At 30.6% G+C, this 18,474-nt stretch overlaps 1 protein-coding gene across 3 annotated transcripts in view; it reads left to right on the plus strand.

Moving 5' to 3' along the window:
• The window catches only part of Dys (Dystrophin), a 1,915,508-nt gene that overhangs the window by 1,339,402 nt on the left and 557,632 nt on the right, over positions 1 to 18,474 (plus strand). The gene's annotated exons all lie outside the window — the stretch shown is intronic.

Raw genomic sequence — 18,474 nt, forward strand, 5'->3', positions numbered from 1 at the left:
CATATTTATTTATATTCTGTAGAGTAGTCTATCCACCGAATTTTTAACATTTTTAAAAACCAAAGGAACCAGTTTATTGTTAAAAGAATATTCCTTTTTTCGAACTAATCGCGTTATTGAATATTGTTAGTTGATCGGGTTGAAAGCCATAATTAAATGATTCGTAATGTATATACGTATGAATATTATTAATACATTTTTTTTTTTAGTAACACAGCTCATTGACTTTTCAAGTCACAAAATTATCATTTTTTATACTAATATATCCTGTGTGAAAAGTAATTTTATCGAGAATTTCTAACATCTTTTATGGCAGAACTTTAGTTATGTAACCATCATCTATATTAACTTATATTAAGTTATCTAAATTGTACTGTGCCTTTGGAAACATAAATTGAGAATACATTTATTGTTATTGAAAAATTACATTGAGACCACGTACGCACCATTATTTTTATGACCTGCCATTTTTGCGGCAGCACCGTAATCCCGTCGCTGTAGTACTCTTTGGTGTCTGGTCAAAAGATTGACGCGTTGTTTTCACAGGCCTCTTTTGAAACTAATTTAACACTATTCAGGGAGTATTGCAGAGACCGAAATAAATGAAAGTCTGACAGTTCCAGGTCCAGGCTATACGTTGGATGCAATAAAACCTCCCAGTCAGGTTCTCTTATTTCCTGACGGGCTTTAAAAATGTATGCGGTCTGGCGTTGTCAGCGTGGTGTATGATACCTTTTCTGTTGACCAGTACAGATGACTAGTTCGGTATATGATAGCGCTTCTTTTGAATTTCTAGATACAATTGCTCTAATTGTCGACAGTACAGGTCTAATTCTATCCCAACAAATGCATAGCATAACCTTCCTGGTCATCATTGTAGGTTTTGCTACAGGCTGTGGAGGTTGCAGTTACTTTTATAAGTATTTGAATACTAGATCGTGGATACCGATGTTCTTTGGTTTCAGTTAACCACACATCTCAGGAATGGTCGACCTGAGACTGTTCAAAACTAAACTAAACCTCATTTAAATTTATACATATCATCCTCGTTCATCCTCTTAAGTACGGTGGTTCCGAAGGCTAAACAGAAAAAGAAAGAACGACTATGGAGCTTCTCGTTTTTACCACGATCTTTTTCGCACGTTGTTGTCACTAGTGATTAACCGCTTTATAAATGGTTTGATTTCGTTACGTTTCAGTAGAGATTCGCAGATAGAAATTCGATCGAGTAATTTTTTCTGAATCAGATCATGTGGCACCCAAACGTCTAGCTTCTTTTTATAGCCAAATTTCTACAAATGATTTAACACTGTTTATTGATGGATGTTTAGGTCATTGGCAATGTCATGACAGCTTACATATCGGTCTTCCTCGACTTTAGTCAGAATATCGTTCACCTTTTTTGTGATGGGTCGCCTACTGCGAGGTTCATCTTGGACATCGAAATTTCCAGAACGAAAGTTACTGAATCATCTTTTGGCTGTTGCTTTTGATAACTTATCTTGCCCACAAATTGCACAAATTTCTCCATGGTCCTGCGCAGTAGTATTTGCCTCTTTATCGAAATAAAATTGTAAAATGTAACGTAGTTTTGCGGAAAGTTCACTCATCTTCACGGCCCAATAACTTACATTTGAGTATAAAAATTCCAACATTTTTCGCATATCTTTTCGCTTCAATAATTTTTTTGTTTTTAAGAACACATAAGTTTACGTTCTTTTGTCAGTTCGATCAGAATAAGAATTTAATTATTTATTTATTTATAATCAGTTAAATAGTAAATAATTGGATAATACTTGTAGAAAACGTAAATTACTCTTATATACAGAATAAATTGAATCAGGAATCAAATAAAAAGAAATCTAATATAACAAATATAAATATAAAATTTTAAATTTTAACTTTATTAATTATTAATTTTAACTTTAACAAATATAAAATGGAAATAAACAGAAATAGATTGAAATCAAAAATAATTAAGATAAATTAAATGATAAACGGAGTAAAAGGTTATAAAAATTAAGACATATTCAAATTTCGGTACTTCAAAAATGCTAGCGGATGTGGAAAAAGAGCTTTGATTTACAAGGATATTATAGTATTGATTACGAATAATTCAGATGTAACATGGAATTTGTTATAGGGATATATATATATATATATCAAATATATATATATATATATTTGTTAAAAACAAGTGTAATTTGTTATAGGGAATAGCATATAACATATGCTATATAACGACTTATTTTACAAATATGAGAAAATATCCCAGGTGGATTTCAAATACGAAACGAGATTTCTATTATATATGTTACCTTACAGGTATCAAAAAAATATGTACTTCAGAATACCTCAAATGGTTGGTTCACTTATGTAGATTAGCTTCTGATAATCCTTTTCTAAAATCGTTTTTTTCCCGTTAAACGGTTTTATAAAACATTTAATTTTGGTGTTTAGTAATTTTTGATTATCATGGTATTACTAATCTTAAAATGTTTTTAATTGAATTTTTGTATTTTTTATTTCCCATTTTCTGTGGTGTTCTACAATCCAAACAAAATTTTTAAATAAAAAATAAATGTTTTCTTATGTACATTATTTTATAGATGTTTTTTCCTTTTCAACTGGACTGTTTTTATTAATTTATCTTTTAAGATGTCCAGCCTTAATAAATTTTCTGTTCTAATAGCAATCGATTTTCATCTTTTTATTTTTTAACAAAAGAAAATAAATTATTTTACATGATTTTCACAAAATTTTTACTTTTATGATTTTCTTTTGCAGTGATGACAATATACGTACGTTTGTATCATATATTATATGTTACATTACTTTTTACTTCCTTGTACAAAGTAAAGAAAGTATTGTGATCGCAAAAATTTCAGTTTTCAGATTTAAACGGAAATATCCATTTTGATCATTCCTGAATCCATTTTGACTAGTTTCGGTGTGACGTTTGTACGTACGTATGTATCTCGCATAACTTAAAAACGATTAGCCGTAATTGAAATTTTGGATTTAGGACTATTATAACATCTAGTTGTACACCTCCCCTTTTGATTTGCAATCGACTGAACCAAAAATGGCCAAAAAAGTCCAAAATCCAAATTCATTTGGATCCAAATTCATTTGTATTTTGGACTTTTTCGTAACTGCCGTAATAATCTCTCATCGAGAGCTTTCAACGATATATCATAAGCCGTACTTATTTTCCAGAGTTATAGCCAAATGAAATTTCAATTAATGAAAAATTTGGATCTTACGAGGGAAAGCACATCGGTTCGAATCAGACTTCTAATCCTTTTTGTATGCACTTTTCATTTTAAAAAAAATGTGTGTATGTAATTTAATAGGCGTACAAGAAGTCATGTGAGTGTCTACATAGATTTAAAAAAAAAATCTTATAAAGTAATTAAAAGTCATATAAGATTAATTAGGTACAAATATCTTGGAAAATTAATGGATCTGTATAAGATATTTTTCTAATTGTGGTAAAGTTGGACCTAAATAAATTTTTTTTTCTTATTTCATTCTAGTTTTGGTTATTTGTATATTTGAGTTTTTCTAATTATCTTGATTCCTTACTTTTTAATTAATATTACTTATAATTGCTTTAGTTTAAATTGATTCATTAGATTTTCCCTTCCATTTATTCAATACTTTATTAGAGAAAATAATTTTGTATTTATTTTTGGTTGGAAGGACATATTTTTAACGTTCTCAGTAACAGGTGTTCAGAAAAATTTTGAGGGTTTAATTTATTATAATAAATCTTGTATGAGATGCTTTTGATTTAAGGCTAGAATCAAAGAGAAAATTGAACGGTTTTACTTGCGCGCATTGCAGCGATTGATTTCTTATCTTTCCGCTTGACAACGCCACTAGCAAATATGGCGACTCCCAGAACAGAAATCCCTGAGAACTGTCCCTGTAAATACACTAGCAAATATTCCGCTTGACAACGCCACTAGCAAATATGGCGACTCCCAGAACAGAAATCCTGTTGTATTTTGCAGTTTTCTAAATGTGAATCTGTAGTTACTTCAGATCTGAATCTGGAACGTGCATTCCATAGAAATTTTGATCCTTAAGGTGACAATAATAATATATGTCATGGCATAACTGATTTGAAACGACTGTAACTTTTTATGTAAACGGAAGAGTACAGGACAATCAAGAGTGTCAAGGTATCAAGGATGATCAAGAGAAAATTGTGAAGGTATCAGAAAGTTAATCCTGCGTAATACTAAAAAATCTGTTAGAAAGAACAGCTGCGAGTTGGCAAAGACGATAGTGGAATGTTTTAAGAAAACGCTTACGTATGGGTCTATACCATTTACAACTTTTACAGGTTTTGAAGATTATCGACTACGCGGTGTGTTACGACAGCTTCAAAAAGCTGTCGAGTTGAAAAGTTTCAATTTGAATATGACGATTTTCGTAAACGTATTGTTTTGTAATAATGAGTCGACATTTCATCTGAATGGAAAAGTTATCTTATAATATCCGTATCTGATAGAAAATCTCCATGAGCTCATACAATGTAAAAAGGATTCCTCAAAATTATATTTTTTTTTGTCCAATAATCTGACTGTAAGTTTATGGACGGTTTTTTCGCCGAAACAAGCGTAAAGTTTGCATAACTGCAAAGTAAAAGTTGCAAACACGGCTCTTTCCTTAATTGCAAGATAGACCAGATAATTTTATTTGGCAACAAGATTGCGCCTCCTCACTGGTGTATCTCGTTACGGGATCGGTTAAATGAGTTTTTCCTGACCGTTAGATCGGTCGGCGAGAACCCGATGATGAGTGAGATTTTTTTGCAATGACCTCCAATGCCATCTGGTCTCATGCTATTTTTTCCTTTAGTGTTTTATAAATTATCTTTATGTGGCTCTGTTGTCTACTGATCTCCAAACATGCCGTTAAAGTATGAACTGAACTGCCTTACCGGTTGGATGTGTCTCGCGTGATGAACGGGGCTCACATTGAAAACTTCTAGAGTTATAAGTGTAATTCTTTCATTTTATTTGTGATTTATTACTGTAATTAAAAGTTAATATATATTAAATAGTTGAAAATCTCAATATTATTTTTTACACCCTGTATTTTTACCGGCAGCAGCCACTTCTTGGTTTATGCTGTTATTTTATGTTGTACTTAGTTAGAAATAAAGCCTTCTCATACTCGCTTTATCCCTCTCAATCTCTCTCCCTCTCTCTTCTTTATCGTTCTCTTTTGACAGGCTTTAAAAGGCAAGAGATCAACTTCTGATTTCATATCACTGACACTAATGGTTTTTTATGGGAAAAAGTAAATTAATTTAAAGGCTTGACCGGTTGGAAAAAAGATTAATCGTTAAATTATTGACAGTTTCCTTATCTTCTACGAGAACCTCTGCATTATATATACGTTGAATATTTTATCGACGTGAACTACTTATTTTTTAACAAAATTCATTTTTAATTTTAGAATTTCATATATGAAGGATACGCAGTGTTTGTCCTCCTTCATCACTCTTCTAGGTTAAGTCAATATACTTTTTAATATTCGAAAAAGTTGAATTTTGGTCAGCATGCAATGTTTAATATAAATAGGTATAGTACTGGAAAGAATTCTGATATTTACCATTACGCGTATAATGAGTAGGAAATTTTTAAAATCGCAAAAAAATCTTTAAAATTTATTTCTCTTTCACTACATTTATTTTTAATGAAAAACAAATTTGAAGTGTATAAATTCTACTTACTTCATATATATGTTCAAAGCTAGTATAATCCTAATGGAAAAAACGTATATGTATACATCGGGAAATTTTAAGAATTTTTCTATTGCCGTATATATATATTAAATGTATTTTATTGGTGAATTAATTTATCAACTAATTTCTTCTTATCTCATAAATATTTTTTACAAAACTTAAATAAAATATGTTATTTACCTTTTTATGTGTTGAAATAGTTTACTTTTAAAAAAATCATACCAAGCAATTAAATCAGAAAATAGAAAGTCATGTCTGCTGAAATTTTATCTTACAAAATTTTTTTTCGAAAGTTTGAGAAAGTAAGATGGACGGATAAAGTAAGGGAATGAGGAAGTAGTAATGAACAGGATTAAAGAAGAAAGACCAGTTATGCGGGAAGTTCACAGAGCAAAATGAAACTGTGTGAGGACATGTGATTAGAGAAAATGAAATCTTGACGATCCATGGTCATTAGAAAGAGAAAGAAAGCAGGAAAAAAGAAGGTTGAAGTTACTAGATGCGATGAAGATTGGAAACTACTAGATGATGAAGAGGAAGGCTTAGAACAAAAGTGGTTAGAAACATCGGTAGCGTAAGGAATCACCAACAGGCAGAACACCAGATTATTATGAAATAGACATAAGGGAAAAATTGTAGAGAATTTTTTCTTCATTTTTTTTTTTTTTAATAGTGTTTTGAATAAAATGATGAAAGTTTTCGTTTAAGGTAAGAATCTTTTTATATAAAAACGGTTTAGTAATGCAAAATGAACCATTTAGTTTTTACATTTAATAATATACATTGTCATGAGGCATATTTCAATCTTCATTAACTTCATCATATTTTACAAATTGCTTTTATTTATTTGCCAGCCGACTATAGCATCGAATAGCCTACAATTTGAGTTCGATTTAATAAACTGGTGGTTGAGAACATGGAGAAAACACGCTACATCGAATCTTGTGACATTCACGATGAGGAGAGGTAACTGTCCGCGGGTCAACCTTGATGGGGTTGTAATTTCCTTTAACTGAGAGTATGAGGTTCCTAGTTCTACACCTCGACTGTGGACTAACGTGGAAAATTCACATAAGAGAAGACAACTTGAGATAAAGTTCAAGGAAATATTTTGGTTGTTGGACAGACATTCTCCCGCTGTTATACGCAATAATTCTAAATCCTATCTGGACCTATGGGAATCAAACTATAGGGTATCCCGAGCAGAAGCAGTGTTGACATCTTACAGCGGTTTCAGAATAAGATAGCGAGGTGTATAACAGAGGCTCCTTGGTTTACAAGGAACAATAAGAACTGGGATTATTTAGGATTACGATCCGTGTGTGAGGTGATATAATGTTTCAATTCAAATCAGGAACAGTGTCTTAAGTATCACATAAATCTCTTATAGTGTCTTAATATGTTTATAATTAACTCGGACGTGAGTATTATTCATATTATCTGTTCTACACTTAATTTCAAATTTGTTTCTATAGTTTTCTTCTTATTTTTTAATTGGTTCGTGATTTTTTTTCTTAGCTTTCTATTATTCAGGTGGTGTCAAGTGACATTTATAATTGCTAATTGTATGTGCTTGGCATAAAAGTTTTTTATATTAGTGTGTTATCTTTGACGAATTTCTTTAAGGACTCCTTTCATTTGATTTGGGACTCCTTTCATGATTCCAAATTTATTATTCGTTTATGTAATGTAACCGATTGCAAATAAGTTTTGAAACAATAAAAAAAATTATTCAAATAATATATATATTTATTAAAATAATACTGTTAGTAAATCTTTGAAAATGCGGTTTATCGAGTTTTTATAAAATTTATTGGTTTTTCTTTTTCATATATATATATATATATATATATATATATATATTGTGTGTGTATATATATATATATATATATATATACACACACACAATATATATTGATGATAAAATGTGATTGCTGAACAAGATTCTGCGATTGAGTAATAGTGTAGACCTTCTGAAAGCAATAAAATCTTGGAGAATAAATGATAGTTTATTCTGTGGTAAATCGTTTTATATTTTTTCCATAAAAAAAAAGAAAAGAGATAGTACAATCGAATACGACCTATTCCTTCCTAAAGTCAGAGCTTACAGGTACGAGGTACAAAGGTCTGTCTCTATTTTCTAGGGATGTTTCTTGCCAGTGCTAAAGGTAGTGAAAGGCTTTGAATGAAAAATACTCCAATTTATGCAGTTGTCTTGCTAGATTTATTTTCAGCACAGATGTGCTTGTACCGCTCCTTTGCTTTTCCTTTTTATATTATGCTATACTAACAGTATAACCCTTATGCATTTAATGGTAACAAAGACGTATCATATTTTACAGCCTATTTTCACTTTTTATAACTTTTTACATGGATGAACTCTTCGAATAAGATTTGTTTTTTTATTCTCCGGATATCTTAATGGAAAATTGCTATGTATGTATATATTCCGTATATAAGATCTAAAAGTCACAGCTGTACAATAAAATTGGATTTTTTGAAAAAGAAGTGCTTATATTTCTTCTATATACAGAGGTTAAACTCGATCATTGTAATGTAAATCGTTACCATGCAAATGTAAGAATGTTTTCAATATAACAAAAATAAAATACTGCAGTGTATTGTTTACTTTTGTTAATGTATTAATATAATGTTTTTATGACACTTCTAAAATTTAATTCAAAGTTTCGATATAATTTTGTTCATTATGTATCAAAAAAGCTTTCTCTCTGTGTGTTTCGACGAAACACACAGAGAGAAAAAAAAATGCATTTTTTACCTATAAAGCAACTTATCCTGATTGACTCCGATTTCGAAATGGAGTTAAAATTTTTGAAATTAAATTTCAAAAGGGTTAAAACAGAGTAACAATAAATTAATTTTTTGGTAACAAATTGAAATATTAACTTGATTTTTGGTATATATAATCTTCATGTGAATATCTAAACATTTCTAAATTTTTTTAAATTCCGATTTTAAAGGGTTAAAATGTTAATTGATTTTAAATGTTTTTTTGAAACCCGGTTATATGTTTTAATTTCTCGGTAACAAATGATGATATCAACTTAATTTTTTGTGTGTGTAATTTTCATGCAAATATCTTGTAAATATTTCAAAATTCGTTCTTGAAAAGGGTGAAGAAAGGTAAAAATATAGCAAATTTTCTCATATCGAGTATAGTAAACGAGATATTGACTAGATTGATGCTTGCAAATACTCTTCAAATAAATATATCTGTAAACCATTTTCGCCTTTTACTTAATTAACATTTTTTAGAGGCTTGCGACGATGTGCGGTGCTGCAGAGCGACGCGACTGGTTGCACTTGCCTCCGGTTACTTGACTAAAAAACATAAAAATCATTAAACAATTAAAAAAAAAGAAGATAAACGAAATACAGTCACATCTGTTGTTGTTTGTTAGGTAACGCTAAGAACCTGGCAAAATACATTTTTACCCGTACAAAGTACGGGTAACCAGTTATAACTAATATTTTTAAGATAGAGGCAGACTGCTTTGAAACTCACATTCTTGGATCATTCAAAATTTCGGTTCCTGTACTGATCAAACTGTTGTTCTGAAGAAATTACAATACATTATTAATTTTTATAAATTGAAAAGTTTTTTTACTTATCATTATTATTCTCACAACCATGAATTTAATGAGCAAAAGGGTGTCCAGGAGCCCCCTGGATAGACGGAAGGGCAAACGAACCGAGCTTTGGATCAGCTAAATATCCCCTGATTGCGATGGGAAAACCATATAACCCCGGGGAAGCCGCGACGGGATACTTGTATAAATAAACAGTTGTTTTAGAAATATCATAATAATGAATTTTTTTTAAAGATTTTACTTTTTGTAACCATAGTTTTGTTGGATATATATATATATATATATATAGATTTTTATTTTGGACTGTTTCCATGTAAACTCCATGCTTAGTTGATAAAATGACGAACGATGGATTTAAGGAATTAATTACTTGCGAGGAATCAATGTTAGGACTCTCAGATATATATCCTTTACTTTTATTAGGTTTATTTATTAGGAATATATTTGCATTTTGATTAAAATAAACAGGAAGGGCGAGTGAAGGTAGCGCTGACCGGCTAAACATCCCCTGAGGGAAACGCAAGTAACCATATAGTGCGGGCGAAGCGGTCCCCGATTTCCTTGTGTGTGTGTGTGTGTGTGTGTGTGTGTGTCGTGCGTCACGTGAGACTGCCATTCCAAAAACGAGTGTTTGGCCCGTATTAAGTAAACGATTGCACTTGAAGCCATACAAGCTCTTGCAATCTTTCAACACATTACCGTTGACGACAGAGTTACTCGATTGCAGTTTTGTGTGGACATAATGGATAGAATTGCAGACAATGATAAGTTTTTAGATAATGAAATTTAAGTGATGCATCAGTGTTTCACATCAGTGGAAACGTTGACACTCATGAAACTTTCTAGTACATTCGTGACAGCGCCTTCAATGTTTTTTTTTTTTGACCTAAGCAAACAGAAACTGTACGGTCCGTTCTTCTTCCAGAAGGCAACCGTAAATAGTATCGTTTATGGCCTTGTTTTAAAAATGTTTAATTCCTCAGTTGGATGATGATGTCTAAAATGGACGCCATTACTATATCAGGAAGACGGGATAACACGTCAATACCGCCTAGTAGTCCGAAATTTTCTTGATACTCGATTTCCAGTTTGATGGATCGGTTTTGAAGATCCAATTGATCGTCACCACGCTTCCCAAATTTGATCCCGTTAGATTTTTCTTGTTTGGTTTCATTAAAAATCGGGTTTATATAATACCATCTTGAGGTCTTATTGAGCCAAACCTTTAAATTAATGCTGCAGCTGCAAAAGGTAACACCTGACTTGCTGGACTGGAATATAATCGACTTCAGGTGGGTTGTATATCGCATTACAGATGGAATCCATATCGAACAAAAGTAAATTTTGGTTGACAAACTTGATATGTTTTTCTATGAAACGAGACCTCAACCGAATCTGCAAGTTATCTTTATAAATTTCTCTGTGCTTTTAAAGTTGTGAAGTCCTTTTTTAGTCACCCGGTATTACATCGTCTTTTATGCTGCTCTTTACTAAAGGTTTTGAGTACATTTCATCATCAGATTTCCTTGAAAAATAAATAATTATTCATTGTGATGTATTGAGCTTCTTTTTTTTGGCGATTGTGCAGTAATGGTTGTTCTGGTTGTTCGAACTTAAAAATAAATACTAAATTGTAAACTACGCTTAGAAACAAACGAAAAGGGATTGCGGTATACTGGAGCTGTAGTAAAAGATATATCCAGTAGATATATCCGGTAGTAAGCGACATATCCATAGGTCGCTGGTTCAAATTCGGCCCGGAGGACCAAATATGTTTAATAATTTACCGTCTAGGTTTAATATCTCGGTTGGGTTAAAACTATCCTAAGTATTATTTATTCGCTGGTTCATTGAAACATATAAAAGCCTTTGTTTTAGATTTTATCTCAAATTATTTTAATTATAAAATTCAAACTTATGCTTCATATATGTAACGTTGTTATAAATTAATTATATATGACTATTAAATACATGGTGATTCTCTGATAGCTGATACTAGACACCATTGTAGCGGGAGTCAGGCTAAAGTAAGGCTTTGCTTTTAGCGTGGAGGGAACTGTGTGCAGCCGTCTGAAGGACTTTTAAATTTTAAAAGTCCTTCTTTAAATAAAATGTAAAGTTCCTCATTATAAAAAGTATAAAAATTCCTCCTTTTAATAAAATTTAACAAAACATGATATGAAACCTTATTCTTAACATAATTGCCCGTCAAAAATCATTGATTTTTTTTTAGTTTAACATCCTAAATGAAACTATTACAAACAATAACATGAAACATATGATTTTTGCAATTACAATAAGTTACATACATGATACAATCCATAATGAATTTCAACAAAATAACAAACAAATTTAGTTGTTAATAAATGAACAATAATGTAATCAAATCTTGAATATTTATGATTAGTTGAAATGGTAATTTCATTCATTGTGATATAATAGTACCCATCGTAGAAGGTATTGCTCACTTTATTTAAAATTTATTTTCATTTCATTATTGTTTATTTGAAATTAAATAAATGTAATTAAAATTAACGTAGAGCGAATAAAATAAAATAAATTGTTCAAAATTTACAATATGATCAAAAGTTTTATATTACTGCTGTGAATCGAACCATACACCGCCTTATATGTAATGATTAGTAATATGACCTAGACTCGATGGGACTAACTTTAGATTAGACTTTATTTTAAGACCATCTATGAATTAATACTTTTGGCACTGGAACTTGTATGTTGTTTAGGTATTCCAGAGAATATAACTTTGTAAAATTATTACTGGAATAAATTTGAATTTGAAATAGCAATAATTATTTTTGTATAAATTAAATTTCCAGTTACCAACAATTTAAAAGGTGTAAATCCTTTCGAAGCTGTTACTCCATCTTCAGGGATTTTAATTTAAATTCAAATCAATAATAGTTTTTAAATTAAACTGTATGATGTTGCTGTCTTATTGACGCACGAATTAATTTTATTCATGACGACCGACTATTATAAACGTAACAGTTTAATTTTTGAAAACGATTTTTGATTTGAATTTAAATTAACATCCCTGAAAATCCCTGAAGATGGAATAACAGCTCCGAAAGTACTAGGATTTACACTTTTTAAATTGTTGGTAAGTGGAAATTTAATTTATACAATTGTATTAATACCAACGATGCCAAATGCTTACTAAATTAAATCTAAACAATAATTATTTTATCTAAAAACTTTTTTTCAAAGCCACATCCTTTTTTGTCCTTACCATTGTGTTACTTATATCTGGGTTTTCGGGATTTCACTCGTACCTTTGGAGATTATCTTCACTGCAGTTGAATAAATTAAATAATAACACTTATCCAAATTGACATGAAAATTGTCAGCTATTATAATTTTCTTTATTTATTTTACATTTATATATATATATATATATATATATAAATGTAAAATAAATAAACTTATGTAACTTATTTTTAATGTAATCAATTTATGACGTGAAAGTTTTTTTAATGATGTAAATTACTGAACGCTCTCTTGTGATATTTGTAATTTTTTTTCGGTAAAATGTTAATGAATATAAATTTGTTGTTTTAAAAATATCATTCTACAATATCGTACGCAATTATCGTTCAGTAATAAATGCTAAAATGAATTTGCGTTCCTTATTATTTCATTATTATGGAGCAGACTGCATTAAATCAAGCTGTTAGTGCGGTTCTATTCTGGTATTAATTTATACTTCACAAACATTTAGTGGCAATAATTCATTTTGTTATTGTTTCCTCAGAATAATTCACGTTTATTAAGTAACCATTATTTATTCATGATGAAATTGGCATTAGAAATGGTTATTTTTAGTTAATATGTCTACAAGGATATTTAAAAATTATTGTTCAACAACGACCATATGTTTTTTTTTTTTTCTTATAGTCCTACCATGTGTATAGTTTAGTAGATTGCGTTCTTTTTTTTTTGTATTGAGTGTTTTTACTAAGTGTGCTTGAGCACGCAAATATATTTTTCTTTTTTTAGTATACTAAATAGTGAAATTTAAATGTTAAATGATGTGTTTATCGACTTTATTGAAATTTTACTACAATGTTTTTTTTCTCACCTAAAGTATTATATGTAAGCTACGTTGGGGTATTGTAAAATCGGAAGGTTTAGTAATAGTATTGATCGTTTAATTTTTATATAGGTTTATTTTAAATTTAAACAAAAACTACAGATAATAATGGATAAATTCATACTGGAAATATATTTTTAATTTACAGCATAATATTTTTATTTTAGACTTGAGTTATTGGATGTTATTACTGTACATTTTTCTGCAATTTGAATTTATTTTCATGTAGAGGGGTGTATTTGTAAGTTTTTGTTGTAATTAATATAAAAAATTAACCGGAATTCAAAGTTTTTTCACCTTAAAAATAAAATTGGGAAAATGTTATTTATGTAGCGTAGTCAACAAGAAAAATTCTTGTCTGAGAAACCCGAAATAAAACCTTTGATGTGACACACCATATGACTTCCTTGTACGCCTATTAAATTATATGCACACATTTTTAAAAGTACATATAATTTTATTTCATTAATTACTTCTGATTTTTTAAAAATATTTTTATTGTTATTATTGATTATTATTTACCACAATTTTTTTATTACAAACAGAGGTTAATAATTATTAATAAATCAATATATTTAAATTAAAAAAAAGGAGATGAGGTATGATTCGAAACGATGTGCCTTCTCTTTCTAAGATCCAACTATTTCATTAATTAAAACTTCATTTGGTTATACCTCTGGAACCAATGAAAATAATTACCACTTATGATATGTCATTAAAAAGCTCTCAGTGAGTACTTATTACTGCAATTAAGAAAAGCCCAAAATCCAAACTGTTTTGTATTTTGGGCTTTTTTGATAGTTTTGGTTCAGTCGATTGCAATCAAAAGGGGAGGTGTACGACTAGATAGATGTTACAGCAGTTTTAAATCAAAAATTTCAACATCCTACGGCTAATCGTTTTTGAGTTATGCGAGATACATCCGTTCGTATGTACAGATGTCACGCCGAAACTAGTCAAAATGGATATTTCCGTTTAAATCTGAAAACCGAAATTTTTTGCGATCACAATACATCTTTTATTTTGTTAAAGGAAGTAAAAATCAGTGACTTGGTGTAGGTAGATAAACTAAAGTACACGCTGGCCATGCTTAAATAATTTAAAGATAAAATAAGAAATATTTGGTTTACTGTTTTCTTAGTTAACCTTTAACTTTTTCCTTTAAGACTCGTATAATGATTTTAAAGAAACACCTGTTAATCTTTTGTAAGAAAGCAAAATATATTTATAATTACAACGAATAAAATCCTTAAAATTGTTTACTGCTAACTTCGTTTTTTGAATATTTGGGTATAGTATACTACAATGCACACAGCCTTTTAAATGTTATTAATTTAATTTGGATTCGATTTTAAATTTAGTATGTTTGATCCAATAATTTAAATTAATTATTGATATGTTTAGTTATTACTATAATGTTTTAAACATATTAATAAAGCCTACCTTTACGTTTTATTATTTACCTTTTAAGGGATTCGTAGTAATTTCTGCATCGGAATATGATAGTCAGTATTTTAAAACTTTAAATATTTGTATTTTGTAAAGTTTGGGAATATTTACTGAACACGGGATAAAAAATTTAAAACCGTTTTAAATAAATTTACTCTAATATTATTTTATTTTACCTTATTTTAGCGTATTTTAAAGACTTTTGTTACTTTATACTATTTTTAGTTATCATGTAATTATTAAATAGCATTTTTAAAAAAAACATTAAAACGTTTTTAAAAAAATATTTTTCTGGAACGAATCTTTTAAATGAGGGATTTGTATTTGCAAAAATCTTAACTTTAAGCTAATAATTTTATATATATATATCGTTATTTGAATTTATGTAGTAATTAGTAATGATGAAATAAAAATACGATATTTTTAGGCTGAGAGAAAAGTGTTAAGTATGCTCAAAAAAGTTTTCATTAATAAATATTGTAAATATATTTGTCAGTTATAATAAATTTTTAACAATATAGTTTATATAAAGTAATAATTTACTCATGTAATGAGGAGTTTCATGAATTCATAATATTACTAGTGAGACAACAGTACATTAATACATTAAAAACCTAATATAATTATTTTCGTTTCCTTGAAACTTCCAAAATTTTCGTCCTTAGTTTATTGTGTTCAATATTATCTGAGCAGATTTTTATGCACCTTTGAAATAGTTAGTAATATTTCGTAGATATATGAGAACTAATTAAGTTAATTATGATATACTAATAATTAATGAGATCAATTTAATTACTATTATGTATGTAGCAACTTCTTCTTGGTTTTATCTACTTACAATAGTAAGTAGATGAAAACCAAGATTCATCCTTATTGAACCAAGATTCACTCCTTATTGATGAATTCATTAAGGAGTAAATATATTAACGTAATAATAAAAAAATAAAAAGAATTTGCTTTAAAAAAGCCTCCTATAACTTAATTTATTCTGAATTTTATACAATATATTCTATAAACCATATGTTTTGTTATTAATCGGCATTATTATATACTAAAATAGTCGGTCTACTAATTCATTTGATTGTTTTTTTTTTGTGTTTTAATTTTTCTGTTAAATTTATTCTAAAACCTTTATGCAGTTTCTACTACAAGATACAAGAAAAGTTTCCTATAAAAGTATTTGTTCTTAGTGTGTTACTTGATAATTCTTGAAAATGTTGGAATAATTTATTTTAATATATATTATTAGTAATGTTTAAAGGATTATTAATTCTTATTCATATTTACGCATTTAAAAAAAAAAAAATAATAACTTGTGTCATATGTTTATGTAATTAATTTTTTTGCTTATTGCTGTTATCGTTTGTAGTATTAATTGTAATTTTTTATCAAGCGTGGTGTGTTTCAGTGAAAAATGTAGACATTATTATGTTAACGTACTTATTGTTAACGGTGAATCAGTGTAAGTAACATAGATATTTTATCGCGAATGTTATTCTATTCGTTCTTGATGTTTATATACTGCATTGTATCATTTCAACGTTTATTTACCTGCGAGAGAAAATTCGGTCGTATTGGACAGGCACAATCGGATTACGAAGTTGAAAGAGGGAGTTTGATAAAAGCGCGCGTCGCGGTTAACTCGAGTTGGAGGGGGAGTCTGTTAAGAGAGTGTAGTGCGCTTGAGCGGCCGGCGGCTGGCGCGCGTCAGTCTCCTGGGCACCGTTACCGCGGCGCGTTACGCGACGTCCCGTGCGCCGTGCCGTGGATGCTCGATGGGAGAGCAGGAGGCGAAACCCGGCACCATAAAGCGAGAGAAACCGACGACGTTACAGCTGATACGACAGAGCCCGTTCTATAGGAACGTGAGCGGCCGTCTCAGCTTCTCGGACCGAAGTAAACAGCAAAGAGATGGATCCGTCGATCACGGCGGAGGATCTACCGTTATATCAAACGGCGGTTCCAACTTGTCTTCGTTTTCTAAAAAATTTACCTTTCGCAGACCGCACAGTATCGCTTCGACGCCGGTCGAACTCGACGATGGAGGATTCGAATCGTGGAAGTCCAAGGGGTCGTGCGAAGGATTGGCTCAGTTGCAAGAAATTATTAAAAGAAGAGAAGCTCAAGTACAAGCGGCTTCTGCCGCTTCTACCTCGCAGCCGTGTCAACCGCCCCAGCGTCCGACCAGTCTTCCGACGAGACCGGTTACGACCGATATTTGGGTTCCACCGGAGAACGTCCCGCGGCGAAGCGAATCGCTTAACCACTCGCTCAACCATTCGGCGTCGTTTAGCAGTAGTACATCCCTTAGCCATTCTGCGGAATACCAAAGTATTATATCCTCATTCCCTCTTTACACACCGCCGGCGGGACCCGTCTTGAGTGGTACGCGTCCTAACAGACCTCAATCTCTGGTTAATTCGGTGACTGTTCCCGCCGGTCTTAGCGGTTGGTCGTACCGACCGCAAACGGTTTCTACACCCGTAATCCAGACGCCCGGTCAACTATCCCGCAATCCTAGACCGTCTCACAGTCAAACGTGGTCTCAGGCGAAACGTCCTCACAGTGTCGCGTCTCCATCCGATTCCGGTTACAGATCCTTACCGCCCGTTTCCACATCCGATTATCAATACAGAAGGTTATCTTTACCGACGCCTTCTCAACGTCTTCCGTCCCCTATGCCGAAACCGAGCCCGACATTCCATGGATTACCTTTCCAACCCGGATATACCCACCGACCTAGTACAAAAGCCGCCTCGCAGGCTTTATATTTGCTCATGCAAAGTCAGCGAAACGGATTTAATTTTCTCGACGATAAAGTTGCACTTCTTATGGATATACTTGACACACAGGAACGTTTTGCGCAGGTAAATATAATTTATTCAGACATAGATCTGAAACGACAAAAAAATACATTATTCTTATTTTTATTATTATTAGATAATAAGGTTGAATAATATTACCGATAAAAGCGTTCAACGATTTTTCGACTAAATGAGGATTTATAATTTTATTTAATAAACGTATTAAAAATTGTTGTCAAATTACCTTTTTAATTCAATACTTTATAAATATTATTTATTATGCAGTAGATTTTTACATATAAATATTTAAACGATAAACATTTTTACGTTTAAATAATTCCCATAATGAGTTACTGTTTTCTAATTATCTAATACATTTACATTTACGTTGTATTATACTTTTTAATGAATCGATTTAATTTACATATTTCGGAAATAAATGTTAGATTAGCTAGAAAATACATAGATTTTTATAGAATAATAATTACACGTTATTATTTTATCGCAACTTAAAAATTCGTTTTATATCGTCAACGATTATCTTTTACGGATTTATTTTACTATTTAAATACAGTTTATTGATACATAAACATTACAAAAATGCCGTTAATCGAAAACATACTACATGTCTGTTTATTGATCTCTGAATAGAATATATATAAATGAATTGGTGATTTAAAAAAAAACCACATGTTCAACAGGTAAAATAAACAGTTCTGAAAATTTTAATTGTC

Source organism: Lycorma delicatula, chromosome 7, assembly GCF_047948215.1.
Source record: "Lycorma delicatula isolate Av1 chromosome 7, ASM4794821v1, whole genome shotgun sequence".
Taxonomy (NCBI): Eukaryota; Metazoa; Arthropoda; class Insecta; order Hemiptera; family Fulgoridae; genus Lycorma; species Lycorma delicatula.